The sequence below is a fragment of the Rhinopithecus roxellana genome, chromosome 12 (genome assembly GCF_007565055.1).
Source record: "Rhinopithecus roxellana isolate Shanxi Qingling chromosome 12, ASM756505v1, whole genome shotgun sequence".
NCBI classification, from domain to species: Eukaryota; Metazoa; Chordata; class Mammalia; order Primates; family Cercopithecidae; genus Rhinopithecus; species Rhinopithecus roxellana.
Window position 1 is genome coordinate 16651724 of NC_044560.1, and position 14382 is coordinate 16666105.

At 57.5% G+C, this 14382-nt stretch overlaps 1 protein-coding gene across 7 annotated transcripts in view; it reads right to left on the minus strand.

Annotated features, from left to right (window-relative positions):
- The window catches only part of AHDC1 (AT-hook DNA binding motif containing 1), a 71667-nt gene that overhangs the window by 21797 nt on the left and 35488 nt on the right, over positions 1 to 14382 (minus strand). For 5 of the 7 annotated variants that reach the window (XM_030912782.1, XM_030912779.1, XM_030912781.1 and 2 more), the window contains exons 3-4: positions 3049 to 3226; positions 2649 to 2873 (exon numbers count right to left, since the gene is read on the minus strand). The exons of 1 other annotated variant lie outside the window; for it this stretch is intronic. The gene's annotated coding sequence lies outside the window, so the exon portion shown is untranslated. The remainder of the gene's footprint in view (positions 1 to 2648; positions 2874 to 3048; positions 3227 to 14382) is intronic. One more of the 7 variants, XM_030912783.1, reaches the window with a different exon arrangement.

A 14382-nucleotide genomic window follows, 5' to 3' on the forward strand; every position in this document is an offset into this window, starting at 1 on the left:
TGCGCCGTGGCTCCTGGCACCCACTTGGAGATGACCACCAGAAGCCCCCTCCCTCCCTTACTGAGGGTCAGGCTAGCTGAGCCTTCTCCGCTCTGGAGACCTCCCAGCTGGGGCCTGAGGGTGTGATCTTGGCAGAAGAGAAAAACCTCCTCTCTGGTGGTGGCTTCTGTTCCATCCACCCGTGAAGACCTCTGGGCACGTCCTCCTGCCAGGCCTCCTGAGGCTGGCCACTGCTCTCTTTTGCAGCCTCCAGGATCTGAGGGAAGCAGCTGGCTCCCCTCCTCACCACACCCCGGCGGCCATTCTCTTGGATCCCTCCCAAGGGTACCACCTAGCCCTGGTCTGGGGACAAAGTCAAAGGGGTCCTTCTGTCTGCCTGTCTGCTGCTGGGTCAGTGTGTCTGAGCTCGCCCACAGGGACACCAGCCGGCTGGGAGGGGGCTGGGGGCCCCAACCTGCTGTGCACAGTGCCGGGAAGCGCCAGCCCACATCCTTGAGTCCCCAGCCCCACCCTCCCCGGCTGTGGCTGTGACCACCCCACCCCTTCCCCAGCCCTCCTTCCCCTCCCCCACCCACTGCCTCCCCAGGGGAGCCAGGCTGCCAGCCCCAGCTCTCACTTCCGGCCTCATGACCCTCTCTCCAGCTTGCACACTCCTACTCCCCCACCATTTCCCTCCCAGCCTGGTTCGAAGGCCCTGGGATGTCCTCAAATGGGAAACACTGCATCAAAGGGGCCATTACTCCTGCTCTGAGACCTGCCCATCACCTCCTTTTTCCTCCAGTGGCCTTATCTCTCAGGATCTGCCCCTCGGGGACTAGTCCTCACCTCTCTCCACCTCCTTCCCTTCAGCCACCTACCTGCCCACACAGTAACACCTGAAGATCTTCTTTCAACCTGATCCCAGGAACAATATCATAATACAAATAACAATGATGGCAATAATAATGGCAGCTGTCACTCATTTGGCATCATTTAAATAGAGGCACAGAAAGGTTAAGTTATGCCCTTAAGGACAAACAGCCATCTCACTCAATTCAGCTGGTGTCTGAATTTAGGTAGGGCTTCTCTAAATCAAACTGCTTCGGTGTCCAGAGATTCAGCCCCCTCCCATGCAGCCTCCTCCAACTGTCCCAGTCCCAACCATCAGTTCTAATTTTTGACTTCTTATCTATCCTCCTCTCAGCTTCTAGTCACCACCTCCCACCAACAGCCATCCAACTAGATGCACTACTCTCCCTCGCCACTAGGTGTCCCCTTGGAGCCACTGATGCCCCCAAGGGGAGCTGGCCCTGCCCCACCCCCTGGGGCCATCAGGGGCCCCCCCACAGCACAGCACAGCACTGCACACCCCACCCCACCCTACCCCCAGCCACACAGAGCTCCTTTGTGCAACCCTCGCCCACCCCCTTCCTCCCTGGAGCGGGGCACCTGGCAAGCAGGTCTGCCCTAGAACCCCCCCCTGCCAGCCCCCTGCCCTGGGTGCCAGGTGTGCGGGCGCCACCACCACCGCCAGCTCTGGCTGGACCCGAGGGTCACCCTGCTGGCGGCCCTCCCTTCCTCCCTCCGAGGTCACCCAGGGACTAAGCTTCCCGCCCTGCTCCGCCCCCCTCCCCTCCTGCCCTTGGCCCTTGTAGACTCCCGTCCTTGTCTTTCCTTCTGTCTCCCGGAGGACTCCCCTCCTCCAGCCCCACTAGGCCCTCCCTGCAGCCTCTCACCCCCGCCCACCTCCTTCCCCAGAGAGCTCCTTGTTCCGCCCCCCCGCCCCTTCCCGCCCAGGTCTGAAGAACTCCTCCTCCTGGAAAGTTGCTGCTGGAAAGGAAGTGACTTCAGCGATTTGGCCACAAGGCTGGGCACTGCTGAGCCCAGCTCAGCTCAAGGCTTGCCCAACCCAAAGCACAAATGGAGCCACATGTGCACATCACTCCCACTGTGCATCCAGAACCCTGGGCACACACACAGCCAGTGTACACACAGATCCCCGTGTGCACACACTGTACCATCGCAGTGTATTCAGATCTTGTCTATACACACATCTCTCCAGTGTACACTAGCACCCTTGCACACACACCATCCAGTGTGGCACACACAGTATCCCCACACCTGCCCAGTACACACCCAGAATCCTGCATATTCATACTCCCATGTACCACATACACAGTCCTTGAACACTCCCCAGCCTGGTCCACTTATACAACTCTTGTATATTACCCCATGTGCACGGAAGGACAGAGCCCACCACACACACCTGCTTGCACACAAGCTTGAGTGCCCTGTACATTTACAGTCGGATACACACAGCCTTGCATCCTCCCACAGCTGTACCTCCCTACCCTTACAATCCCAGGAGACTCCACCCCCAGACCTCAGGCCCCAGGAATGCTCCTTTGGAAGTTGGGTGGGGTCCCCAGGCAGGCTCAGCTCTAGGGAGCTTCCTGGAGCCGGAGGCTTCATGTGTCAGTTCAGGGAGTTGCCTCTGCAGGGCAGGGCAGGGCAGGGCAGCTTCACCTGGCTCCGCAGCTCCTGAGCCTGGGTGGGCTAACCTGGGCCAGGAGTAGTGAGGTGGGTCCTGCCACTGCCCCCACCCCCCTCCCTGTCCTGCAAGGGCACCTTAGCATACCTGGGCTACCCAGGCCCTCCCAGCACCTCACCTTGGCCTCCCAGTTCTCTGCTTCCACAGACTCCGGTAGAGAGGTGTCCTGGGGGGTCAGCAGCTGCACACATCAGGCACTCTGGTTTCCACCTCTGCCCTGAGTCCTGGTCATTGTCACAACCCCTTTCTCCTCCCAGTTCTCTCAGGTCATCAAGGCGCAGGGAAGAGTCCTCAGGCTAGGAGGTAGGACTCACTGTATATCCATGAGCCTCAGTTCCCCTTTCTGGATAATGGGGAGTTTGAGTAAATGTTGGGTTAATATGTTTTGATTCTGTAAAGAACCTCTTTTTGACCTAAGCTGGGAGGGGATCCCTGTTGGGACTGGGAGGCAAGTTCCCCTGATCCCCACTTCCTGGGGGTGGCCCAGGCCCAAGCCTGACTTCCCTGCACACTGTTACCTGAGCAGGCTGTGCAGACAGGCCCGACTCAGCAGGAAAGGCCTGTCTTCATCAGCATCTCCAGGGTGGTCTCTGTAATGGCCTGAGCGTCGCCCCGCACTCGGGGCCCTCTGCACATGCTCAGCTGGGTAGGCTCTGGGGTCCAGGCCGATGGCTTGACAATCAGGCAAGCTCCCATCTGTGGAAGCAAACACAACACCACAGAGATAAGCATGGACACAGGGTAAGCCAGCCAGACAGCAGGGTGCAGAGGGACACCAAGCCAGGAGGCTCTCATACATGGAGTCCCACCCAGCTCCAACCTCACCCCATTATCCCACCAGGGAACTGTGAGACACTCTCTCTCGCTTTTTTTTTTTTTTTTTTTTAAAGAGAGATAGGGCCTCATCTCGCTGTGTGGCCCAAGTAGGAGTACAGTGGCATGATCATAGCTCACTGCCACCTCGAATTCCTGGGCTCAAGTGATCCTCCCATCTCAACCTCTCGAGTAGCTGGGGCTACAGGTGTGCACCACCATGCCTGGCTAGTTTTAAAAAAATTTTTTGGCCGGGCGCGGTGGCTCAAGCCTGTAATCCCAGCACTTTGGGAGGCCGAGACGGGTGGATCACGAGGTCAGGAGATCGAGACCATCCTGGCTAACACGGTGAAACCCCGTCTCTACTAAAAAAATACAAAAAACTAGCCAGGCGAGGTGGCAGGCGCCTGTAGTCCCAGCTACTCGGGAGGCTGAGGCAGGAGAATGGCGTAAACCCAGGAGGCGGAGCTTGCAGTGAGCTGAGATCCGGCCACTGCACTCCAGCCTGGGTGACAGAGTGAGACTCTGTCTCAAAAAAAAAAATAAAAAAATAATAAATAAATAAATAAATAAATAATTTTTTTTTGTAGGGACAGGGTCTCACCATCTTGCCCAGGCTGGTCTCGAACTCCTGGGCTCAAGCAATCCTCCAGCCTCTGCCTCCCAAAGTGCTGGGATTGCAGGTGTGAGCCACTGCGCCTGCCAAACCTGTTTCTTGAAATCCCATGCTCCTACTGAGAAGGGGTGTTTTTGCACATCTATGTACACACATGCATATACACGCACATATACTATAGTGGAAGGAACCTGGCCTTTGGGAGTCAGACAGTCCTTGGCTCAACCTTCATAACTGTGTGACTTTGGGCAAGTCAGTTAACTTTCCTGGCTCTCAGTTTTCTCATCTAAAAATGAGAAAAGTGAGATCCTATGAATGGGGAGGAACATCTGGGGAAACTATAATGCAAAGAGCTTATTGACAATGTAGGTGTGAGAGGTGCTGTTCAGAGCGATGGTGGATGTGAATTTCCACAAGGGTGTATATGCAGCTGGCATTTACCCATCTCCATCAGTAACTGGTTATGTCTCTTGTTTTCTTTAACCACCATGGCCCTCCTCACTACCCCCCTGCTTCCTGCCCATTTGTCTGCCTCCTCGAGGTCTGTACTGGAGCCCAGAGGGGGTCTGGGAACCAGGCCTCACGGACTGCTTACAGGTTCTGGTTGCCTGGGAGTTTGTATGTGTGTGATCGAGATTCTGCCTTTGCAAATGCGTATCTGTCAAGGCTCAGCTGTCTGGGTAAATATACCTGCATGTGGGTTCCTGGGTCTATTTAGCCTGTCTGTGTGCTTCTCTGTATTTCTGTATGTTTGTGTGGGTACATGAGGGCTTAAGCATGTCTGTGTGTGGGATCACGCGTTTGCTCGGTTGTGGCTGGTGTGGTCAGCTGTGTGTATGTGTGATGCCAGGTTGAGTGTGTGCCTGGATTTGGTGTCTTCAGTCATACATGTGGGTATGTGCACTTTTCACGTTTCTTCTATTCAGTTTGTGTGTGTGTGTGTGTGTGTGTGTGTGTGTGAGTCTAGCTAAGCCTGTTTGTATGCGTGTGAGGACACAGGGGTGCATGTGTGCCTGTGTGTAGCCAGGTGAGCCCAGCTGTGGCTGGGTGTGAGCATGCCTGGGTGTGCACACGCTCTGCCTGGCTCTCTGCATCTCGCTGTGTCAGGAGCCAAACCGGCTCCTGCCTGTCTCAGAGCTCTCTGGATGTGTGTGTGGCAGGGGGTGGGGGCGTGCGGCTGATCCTCTGCTGTCCCTGCAGGTTTCCAATCTCGAGGCCTGTGACTGCAGGCACTGGTGTCACTGTGGATCAGTGTTCCCTCCCTCCCACCTCTGCCTTTCTCTGTGTTTTCACGGTCATGGTGTGGTAGTGTGACTGGCCACGGTGTCCCTGTGGGTCTCCTTCACCATGGGTCAGTATGTGCTTGTGTGTGTGTCCATGAATGTGTGGATTTGTGTGACCTTATTGTGTCTGTGCACCACTGCGTGTCTCTGTGTATGTCAGTGGGTCCTTGTGCTATGTCATTGTATGTTTGTGCCAGTATGGCCGTGTGTCAGCGTCAACATGTGTGAGCAGGTCTGTGTGCCATGGTGTGTCAGCACAATGGTGCCCCAGTGTTTGTGTGGTACCTTTGTGAAGGGCTCAGTGTGTGAGTGCGTGTGAGCATGCATGTGAGACACCCTTTGTGAGACGGTGTGTGTGTGTCTGTGTCACTGTGTTTGTGTGTGCGTGCTTCCCTCCTCCCTCCTTCTCCCTCCCTTCCTCTCTCTCTCTCTCTCTGTAGGAGCCAGACAACTCCCCAAGCCTGGATTAGGGACAATTTATCCACAGGCAGAGAAGGAGAATTCCAACCTGCCAGAGCCTCCCTCCTCTGATCTGTCCCCCCTTTCCCTGTGGTTGGGTGGGCACAGAAACACAGCCCGGCAGCTCCCAAGCCCTTGGGGAGCCCCCACCTTTGCAGCTCCCCAGAGGCCCAGGAGGAAGGAAAAGATGGAAATCTGGGTGGCCCCAGAGCCCTCCAGTGGGGGTAGACTGGCTGCCCCCCATCCAGGCCCCCACAGCTCAGCTCATCTTGGCCCTGTTCTCCTACATATGGTGGTGGTGGGTGGGGGGAGTCTGCATGGGGTCTGCCTGGCCCTGGGGGTTGGGGAGACTTCAGGAGCAAAGCTGCCCTCAGCCCCTCTACAACCTGATACTCCCCAGCAGATAAACGTCAGGCCCCCACCCAGTGTAAATGAACTTCCAACAGTGCCCACACAGGCTGGGGGAGCCGCTGGGACGCAGAGGACAGTGTGGTGCGGAGAACGCAGCAAGGAGGGGTGCAGGGGCTGGGCTGGGACTAAGGCTCCCTTCACGGTGCTCCAGGCGCAAGGCAGAATCACATGTTTCCCATTAGCTGCTCTGGCCTCCTTGTTCAGGGGGTGTTGGCTGGGGGAGATTTGTTCTGGTTGCAGACACCAGCCGAGACCACACAAGAGAGAGAGAGGAAAAGACAGAAGAGAGAGAGCGTGCCAGAGGGAGAAAGGAAAAGACAGAGAAGAAGAGGGAGAAAGATACACAGGGAGACACAGAGACATGGCGAGAAAAACAGAGACAGAGAGACAGAGAAAGACAGAAACTGGGCGATGGGCAAGCACAAACACAAAAGCAGAGACGGACTGGTGATGAGGGGCTCACGGAAGAAGGGAGATGGAGAGGAAGGTAGAGAGAGCCGGGTGAGACCTTGTCGGAGGCTGAGGGGAGGGGGTAGCTCAGGCCCACAGTGAGTCTGAGGCCAGTAAGGACCAAGGAAGAGCCCCAGAGGGAAGAGAGGCATGGGGGAAGTGAGCCAGGCAGAGATGGGAAAGGCAGGGGAGAGCAGGGACCAGGGATTTCTGCAGGAGCCTGAGAGAGGCGGCGAGGCACAGGCAGGGTGGGCCAGGCAGAAGGGCTGAGGGGAGGCCGGCATGCCGAGCCTCCCGCCTCCTGACCCTCGAGCCTGGGAGAGATAACAGGCCCGAATAGTGCTGACTTGCGGTTCAGAAATCCAATATCCTCCCCGGTGCACTGATCGACTACCTGAGCTCCCGGCCCGCGCAGAGCTGCCCCGATTAATCCTGCGGCTCCACAGCCTTAATTAGTTTAACAGTTTCAGGGGCAGGAGAGGCAGGAAATAGGGTCCCCAGGCCCTCAGGGACACAACTCCCCCCTCCCCATGCAAACCCTGCCTGGTGCCCCACCTCACACACACCTGTCCTGGCCCCAAAGGCCCTTCTCCACACCATCTGAAGAATGCTGGGTCCCTCCGCCTGGGGAATAGTCCTACGGGCTGGCATGTGGGTGAGAGGGTAGATCATGTGGGACTGAGCACCCCCCAACTCGCACTTGTCCCTCTGCTCAGGGCCCCAAGCATTTCCTCTGGCCAGCCCTTTGGGGCTCTGTGGTCTGCATGGGAAGGCCCCACCAGCTGCCAGCCCCATATCACCAGGCAACATGTCGTCTCTTTAGAGTGAGACACGAGCTCCCAAGTTACTGACAACTTCCCAACAGCATGAGAGAATCACACATGCCACTCCCCACAACAGCCTGCGACGGGCACATGGTGACATCTCACACACACAACAGCCAGAGACAGGCGCACAAGTCGGTGACAACTCTCCTAAAGGGATGAACTAAGCACATACCTGTCGCTTCCCCCAAAGCATGAGATGGGCGCACCTGACACACCTTCAACAGCATGGGGCAGGCGTCTGTCACCCCGCACAATGGCATAACTGACATGCAATCAGGCACCCCCACACCCACTAATAGGATGTGAATGCACAGAGAACCTGTTACACAGCTGACCGAGACACACACAGGCACACACACACAGAACCTGTCACACAGCTGACCAAGACACACACACACACACACACACACATCAACATGCACACACACAGAGAGAACCTGTCACACAGTTGATCAAGACACACACACACACACACACGTGGGACAAGTCCCATCTTCCAGGTGTAAGGAAGACATGGAGCTCTCCACCCACCATACAGCATGAGGCAGGGACACAACCTCGCCCCTGCCTGGGAATCCTCCCTGAAGACTGTGGGACGGGTACACAACATGTCACCTCCCTGGATGCCTCGGACAGGTGACAGCCCACCTCACCCCTCCCCTATCACTGTCACCAGCCTGGGTGGTGCTGTCCCTCTGCCTGCAGAGGCGTCACAGCTCACAGGGCATGAATGTCACCCCAGCACTGCCAGAGCTGGGCACAGCCACACACTGCCCCAGTGACAAACACCACTGGCCCCAGAGAAGGTGAAGGCACACAGGGCTCTGGTGTGACCTTGGTCTCTGGACACCAGGAGGGGAGGTGCTGTGGCTTCCCGCCCAGTGGCGGGTGCTGCGGGAGAGGAGTGCTGGGGAGGAAGCTGCTGGTCACACGGACTCCCTGGAAATGCCACCTCCCCCAGCCCCCACTCCACTCCATTCACCTCCCCCGGCCCCCACTCCATTCCATTCACCTCCCCCGGCCCCTACTCCACTCCATTTCTCATTCACTGTAGTTGTGTATCTAGGAAGGGGGCCGAATGAGTGGTGGAGGGAGGGCTGTCCTGAGGCCTGAGGAGCTGTTACTATGAGACTGCTTAGAGATCAGTGGGGAGTAGGGCAGTTAGGGGTTGCTATCACCATGGGCTCAGTGGGGAGGGGGTGGGATAATGGCTTGAGACCCCCACAGCTTCCAGGGAAGCCCTTCTTCCTTACAAAGGCCCCCTCTCCAAACTTCAGGCCACAGAGCTGGGGACAAGGAGGCCAAAGTCCAGGGACATGACTCACCCAGGGAACAGGCCCAGCCTGCTGGCCATAGTGGTGAGGAAGGCCAAGAGCCAAGAGGCCCGGGTTCCAGTCTGAGCTCCTCCAGGGCCAAGCTGGGTGACCTTGGAGCAGCAGCTCAGTCTCTTTGGTTTTGGGGAGGGGGAAGGGGCCGCAGTGAGAGAAGTGCCAGGGTCAGAGAAAAGAAGCTGAAGCTGGAGACCAGCAGACAGCAAACTTCAGGCCACAGAGGGCTCCGCCCCCGCCCCCTGCTTCTTCACAAGGAACCTCAGCTTCCTCATCCGTAAAATAGGGACAACAGTGCCAGCCTCATGAGACAAGATAGCATAAAGTGGGCCACTCCTTAAGAAATGGGAAGCTTCTGATTGAAGAGAGGGAGAAATAGACTAAGAGACTTGCCCAAGCCACAGAGCAAATTAGGATCAGCTGAGTTTAGCCTCTATCTCCTGGCTCCCCACCTGGAACTGTTTCTTTAAGACTGCTTGGAGGTCAAGTGTGGAGGGGGACAGGGGAGATGCTGGGGTGTTGTTGGATGCAGTGCTTCTCTGCTGCCCAGTGAAGACCAATGAATTTGACAGGAGTCCACCATACCCTGCCTTTACCCTAAACCCCACTTGGTCCAAAGCTTGGACAAGAGGAGTGGCTCTAAGTGGAGGGAGGCACCCCACCTCCCACCCCACCATGACCAGCAGCAGCACCTGGTGCTCGGAAGGACCAGAGGATCTGAGGTGTCAGTGTCTAGGGCCCCTCGTTTTACAGGAGCCCAGAGAGGGAAAGGCCTAGCCTGACGTCACACAGCATGACAGCAGAAGAGCCTAGAGTCCTGGCCGGGAACAGCCTCAGAGCAGAGTCCCTCTAGCCCCTGGGGGTGGCTGGAGCTGGGGGGCCCTGGGGGACTGAGCAAAGCGTGGCGACAGATGGCCTGCCGAGGCAGCGGCGATCTGGGCGGCTGGCAGGCATGCTCGCTCCCGCGCAGGGAAGCGGCTAATTTTAGCTGAGGCCTCGATGCCAGCTTTGTTCCCCCCACCCACCCGCCGAGGGGGCCCAGCATGCCTTGCGTGCAACCTGCCTCCCCCAGGCACCCCTACTCCCCCGCCTAGCCCCTTGGTGAGTAGTGCCCAGACCCCAGGATCCTAGAACGGTCTGCCTTACCAGGCCTCACCACACCCAGAGGTGAGGCCTGGCTTCCCCACCCCAGGGCCTGTTTGCCCACGATGCCAAGCTCATTCCACGAAGAGGGGCGAGAAAGGAAGGACAGAGGCCACTGCCCAGACTGGGAGGGCGGGCCAGACAGCAGGGGCTGCCAGTCTTGAGGGGAGGCGAGGCACTGTCCTCCACCCAACCCTTAAGGAGACAGGACCCTGATTTCACCCATGCCCTGGACAAACATTCTGTCTGGTGTCCCCCAGCGCTGGTGAGCAAGGGGCGGGAGTCACTCTAGTCTTTCCTTGTTCCTCATAACTTTGACTTTGTTCCAGGAACTCAAAGCACTTTAAAGAAGTCAGACATGAAGCAAGGATAGTATCCCTATACCATCTGGGGAAACTGAGGCATAGTCTGAAATTGCCATCATTTTAGCAAGGGAAGGAACAAATTCCAGGAATCAGTGGGGCCTGCCCTCTAGAGAGCTTCTTGGGCCAGTTTAGCTCCTGGGACTATCTTCTGTTCCTAACCTGGGCTAGTGGAAGGTAGACTAGATGGATGGAGTCCATCCCCTAAAACCCTGGAAAGGCAGACTCACACTCTTGTTTCCTGGTGCCACACTCTCTGCAGGTTCTTTAACCTTGCACCCTCCATTTCAGGTTCAACCACACAAGCCCAGTGGGGTTTCCAGGACATCTGGCCCCTACTAAAAAGAGGGACCCTTTGGGGTGACTCTGGAGCCCCACCCCCCAACACCAGCTCCCCAACCTTCACAGGTCTGTGAAGGAAACAACCTGGTAGGAAATAGAGTAAGGAGAACTGAAAGGCCCAGCTCTGAAAGAAAGATATGTATTTAGAAGGAGAAAGTCAGAAGAAAGAGAGGAGGCAGGAGAAATCAAGGCAGAGACTCAGATCCAGGAAGAGAGACAGAAAGACGAAGGACACTGAGGCAAAAGAAACAGGGCAGAAAGAAGCTGAAGGAGAAAACGATCTGGAGGGAGGGGGTGAGAGCCAGAGAGGGAGAGAGAGGGCGAGCATGCCAGAAGAAGGAAAACAGCAAGAAAGAGACTCAGGAAGAGAGGGAGACAAGAAGGAAGAAAAAGACAAAGAGAGAGACAGGCAGGATGATGCAGAGACAAAGACACATGCACAGGGGGTAAGAGATGGAGAAGGAACCTGAGGAGTCTGCACAGACGGGCGGAGGCACAGAGCACCAGCGACCCAGGAGCCAGAGACAGACAGAGGGACTGACACACCCAGAGCCCCACTGCGACAGTCGGAGGGTGAGACACACTCAGATGGGGTGGGAAGAGGGGGTGACACTAAGTGTTAAGAGTGTGGGGGGAACAGCAGGAGTAGGCAGAGGTGAGGGGGGGAGGGGGGAGGAGGAGGAGGAGGAGGAGGAGGAGGAGGAGGAGGGATGTCGTTGCCAGAACTGGGGGGGGGACAGAGGACAGAAATGGAATGTGGGTCTGGGCATGAGGCTCACAGATGCATCAGCTCTGGTTTCAGCTGGGGCAGTTGGCTGCTAGGGTGGGGGGAAGAAGGAGCAGAGCTGTTGAGGGAGGGGGGCCTGTTGCCATGGTGGCGGGCACGGCAGGGGCACAGTCTGCTGGCACTTGGCGCTCTGGGCATGGTAGGGGGCTGACTGAGGGGGAAAGGCAGGGTAAGGAAGAAGCCTCGCCCCTGCCCTCGGGGTTCTACCAGGAAGAAAGTTTCCAGAGAGCCACAGAGATGTTGGGAGTAGAGCGCAGCTCTGGGCCCTGCCCAATCCTAGGGAGGCTGCGGAAGGTGCACGGCTCTCCAGGCTGTCTGTGGGCTTCCCAGCTTCCTGCATGCGCCTCAGGCTGGCCCTGGGGACCCTCCTCTCTGTCCCCTCCAGTCTAGCTGAAGATCCTGCATGCTGCTGCTTGCTGCCGCTGCTGCTTGCAGGGGAGCAGCAAGATTGTGAATTCAGGATCTGTAATCCTAACGCAGAGCCCAGGCCTACCGGGCTCCAGTTGCCAAGGCGACGGCGGGTCAGAGGGCAGCGCGGGGCGCCCGCTCCTCCAAGTCAGAATCCCAATTGTTAAAGCCCAAGAATAAACAGCTGAAGCGGCCGTCGGGGGGCCAGGAGGGGGGGCTGAGGTCTGCATCGGCTCAGTGTGGTGTTGTCAAGCGAGATGTCACTAATTGTCTGAAGGAACAGGCTGAGGCAGCTCTTAACTGCTTCCGTGCCACCGGAGACACCTTGGCTGCCTGGCCCCATCCCTGGGGCCTCCCAGCATTCCACCGGGCCAGGCTGTTGGTGGGGGCAGTGCTGGCCCAGCATAATCCCTGCCTCCCTTGCACTGCAGTGAACCCCACATACTTGTGGCTCCTAACCCTCCTCTTTGCCTAACTTGGAACCTCCCACCTGCAAGCGAAATCATTATGTCCCCAACACAAGCACCCCCAAATCCACTGGGCCCACAATACTCCTTGTAGCCCAGAACTGCTCCTTTGGCTTGCAAAAGCCCTCCCAGCTCCCACAACATCTCTCCCTCTTCCCAGAAGTTGGGGTTCTGGTCCAGATTGTGAATTGCAGAGGAAAGTAGGCTTAGGGCTCTTCCAATCTGTGGGGAGGGACTGGGAAGGGCAGAGGCCTCCTATGCGGAAAGGTGAGGCCTAAAGCAAGTCTCTGTGCAACTCCCTGCTCTTAGTCACACACCTGAACCAAAGGCCTGAAGGGAGCTGGGAAACCTGGTGTCCAGCTTTGATGCTCCTACCTCCTTGCTCTGTGTGACTCTGGAGGCAGTGGTGACTATTCTGAGGTGGGCCCGTGTCTGTAACGCCTGACTAGAGGAACACCCAACCCTGTGGGTGAGAAGGGCCCGATAATACAAGGTGGACGGCCAGCAGAAACGCAGCCGGTAAGATGTTCCATGAAAAACATGGAGCAGTGTGGGGTACACAGCAGACTGCTCAGGGGACGGCAGCTAGCGCTGGCAGTAGTGCTGGTACTGCCCTTACTACAGAGGGCCCTAGAGGGTGCAGGTAATCAGAAAAGATCGGAGGGTAGGTTCTGGGAAGGCTTCCTGCACAAAGTGGTACTTGGCAAGATCTGGGGCAGGTGGGCAGGAAGGTGGAGCACTCCAGGACAGAGGTCTTGTGAGGAGCTTCACTTCACCGGAGCAGAGCAGCTCGGTCTCCAGGTCGCGTGTTCAGCCTCTCCTAGACTTGGAAGGGCGAGGCCTTCAACGGTCTCCGCCCCTCAGGCCAGCCCTCCCTCTTCCTCCACCTCCCGCCGACTCCACCCACGGCGCGTCCCGAACACTAGGAGGGTGCCGGCGAGGGGGCGGGCCGCGCGGGCCGGGCTCCCGGAGATTGGTAGCACCTGGAGTGATGTCAGGGGGCGGGGTCGGGGCTTCGGACACGCCCTCTTCCCCCGGCCCTCTTCCCCGGACCCTTTCCCCCGGCCGCGGCGCGGGTCCCCGGGAGGGGGCGCCCCGCTCAATGCGCCCCTCAGGTGGGGGGCCTGCGGCGGGCCGGGGCACTGTCCGTGGGCGGGGAGTTGGGCGCGGAAACAGGGGATCCCCCAGAGAGCACCCAGCCCAGCCTGGGGCTGGACGCGTACAAAAGGCGACTTGTTCTTTCTCGGGATGCCTGCGCCTTCTCAAACATACCTACAGCCGCACTCCAGGGACAACTACACCCACACAGCCACACAAAGCCCGTCAGGGTGGGGCGCGGGGGGCTGGCGAAAGCCCCAGAAGTCGGCTGTCAGAAGAGCCCTGCCCCGAACCTCCCCACTTGCCACATACTGAAAGCCCCTTCACCCCAACCCACCCCAAATCATCTGGATACTACCCCCCCATCACCTAGTGTGCAGCCCTGGGGACACTGACGCAGTCACATTCTGGAAATTGCCTTCTCCCTCATATGGTCTATAGCTCACCAACCCCTGCTCTAGAGTCAGACTGCCAGCTGCAATGTTGGCTCCACACTGTGTGTGACCTTGGCATCCAATAAGGCCTGTTAAGGTTACTTTTTACTGAGCACTTACTCTGTGCCAATCTTCATCATCACCTACATGGTGAGTCCTATTAGTCTTATTTTGTAGATGGGGAAACTGAGGCTTGGGTAAAATAGCCTGCCTAAGACAGGCAAGTATTTGAACCCCATGTTCTTCCATGTCGCATCATCTCAGCCTCCCATCACACCACCTTACACCCTAGCACCCCACCACACACACAACTGCAGACAGCAAAGCCATCTATCTCAGAGTCGAGGTGTAATTCTCCACCCCAAACATATCTTGCTGTCACAGTCTAGTACCAGGCAGGTTCTGTCACTACTCAGTGTGTTTGGGGAAGGGAGAAGCGTCTCCTACCTCTAAGCTTCCCCAGCCCTGATGCTGGCCGTCAGGAGTCATAAATGGGGCAGAGTGAGAGCAGGGCCAGAACAGGCTACCTCTAACCTTTCCAGCAGGCTCACCTCCACCTCCCCTGACCCCGGGATGACAAAGCGCTGCCATATTGGTTGGGGCACCTGGCCTGTAGCTCTCCCT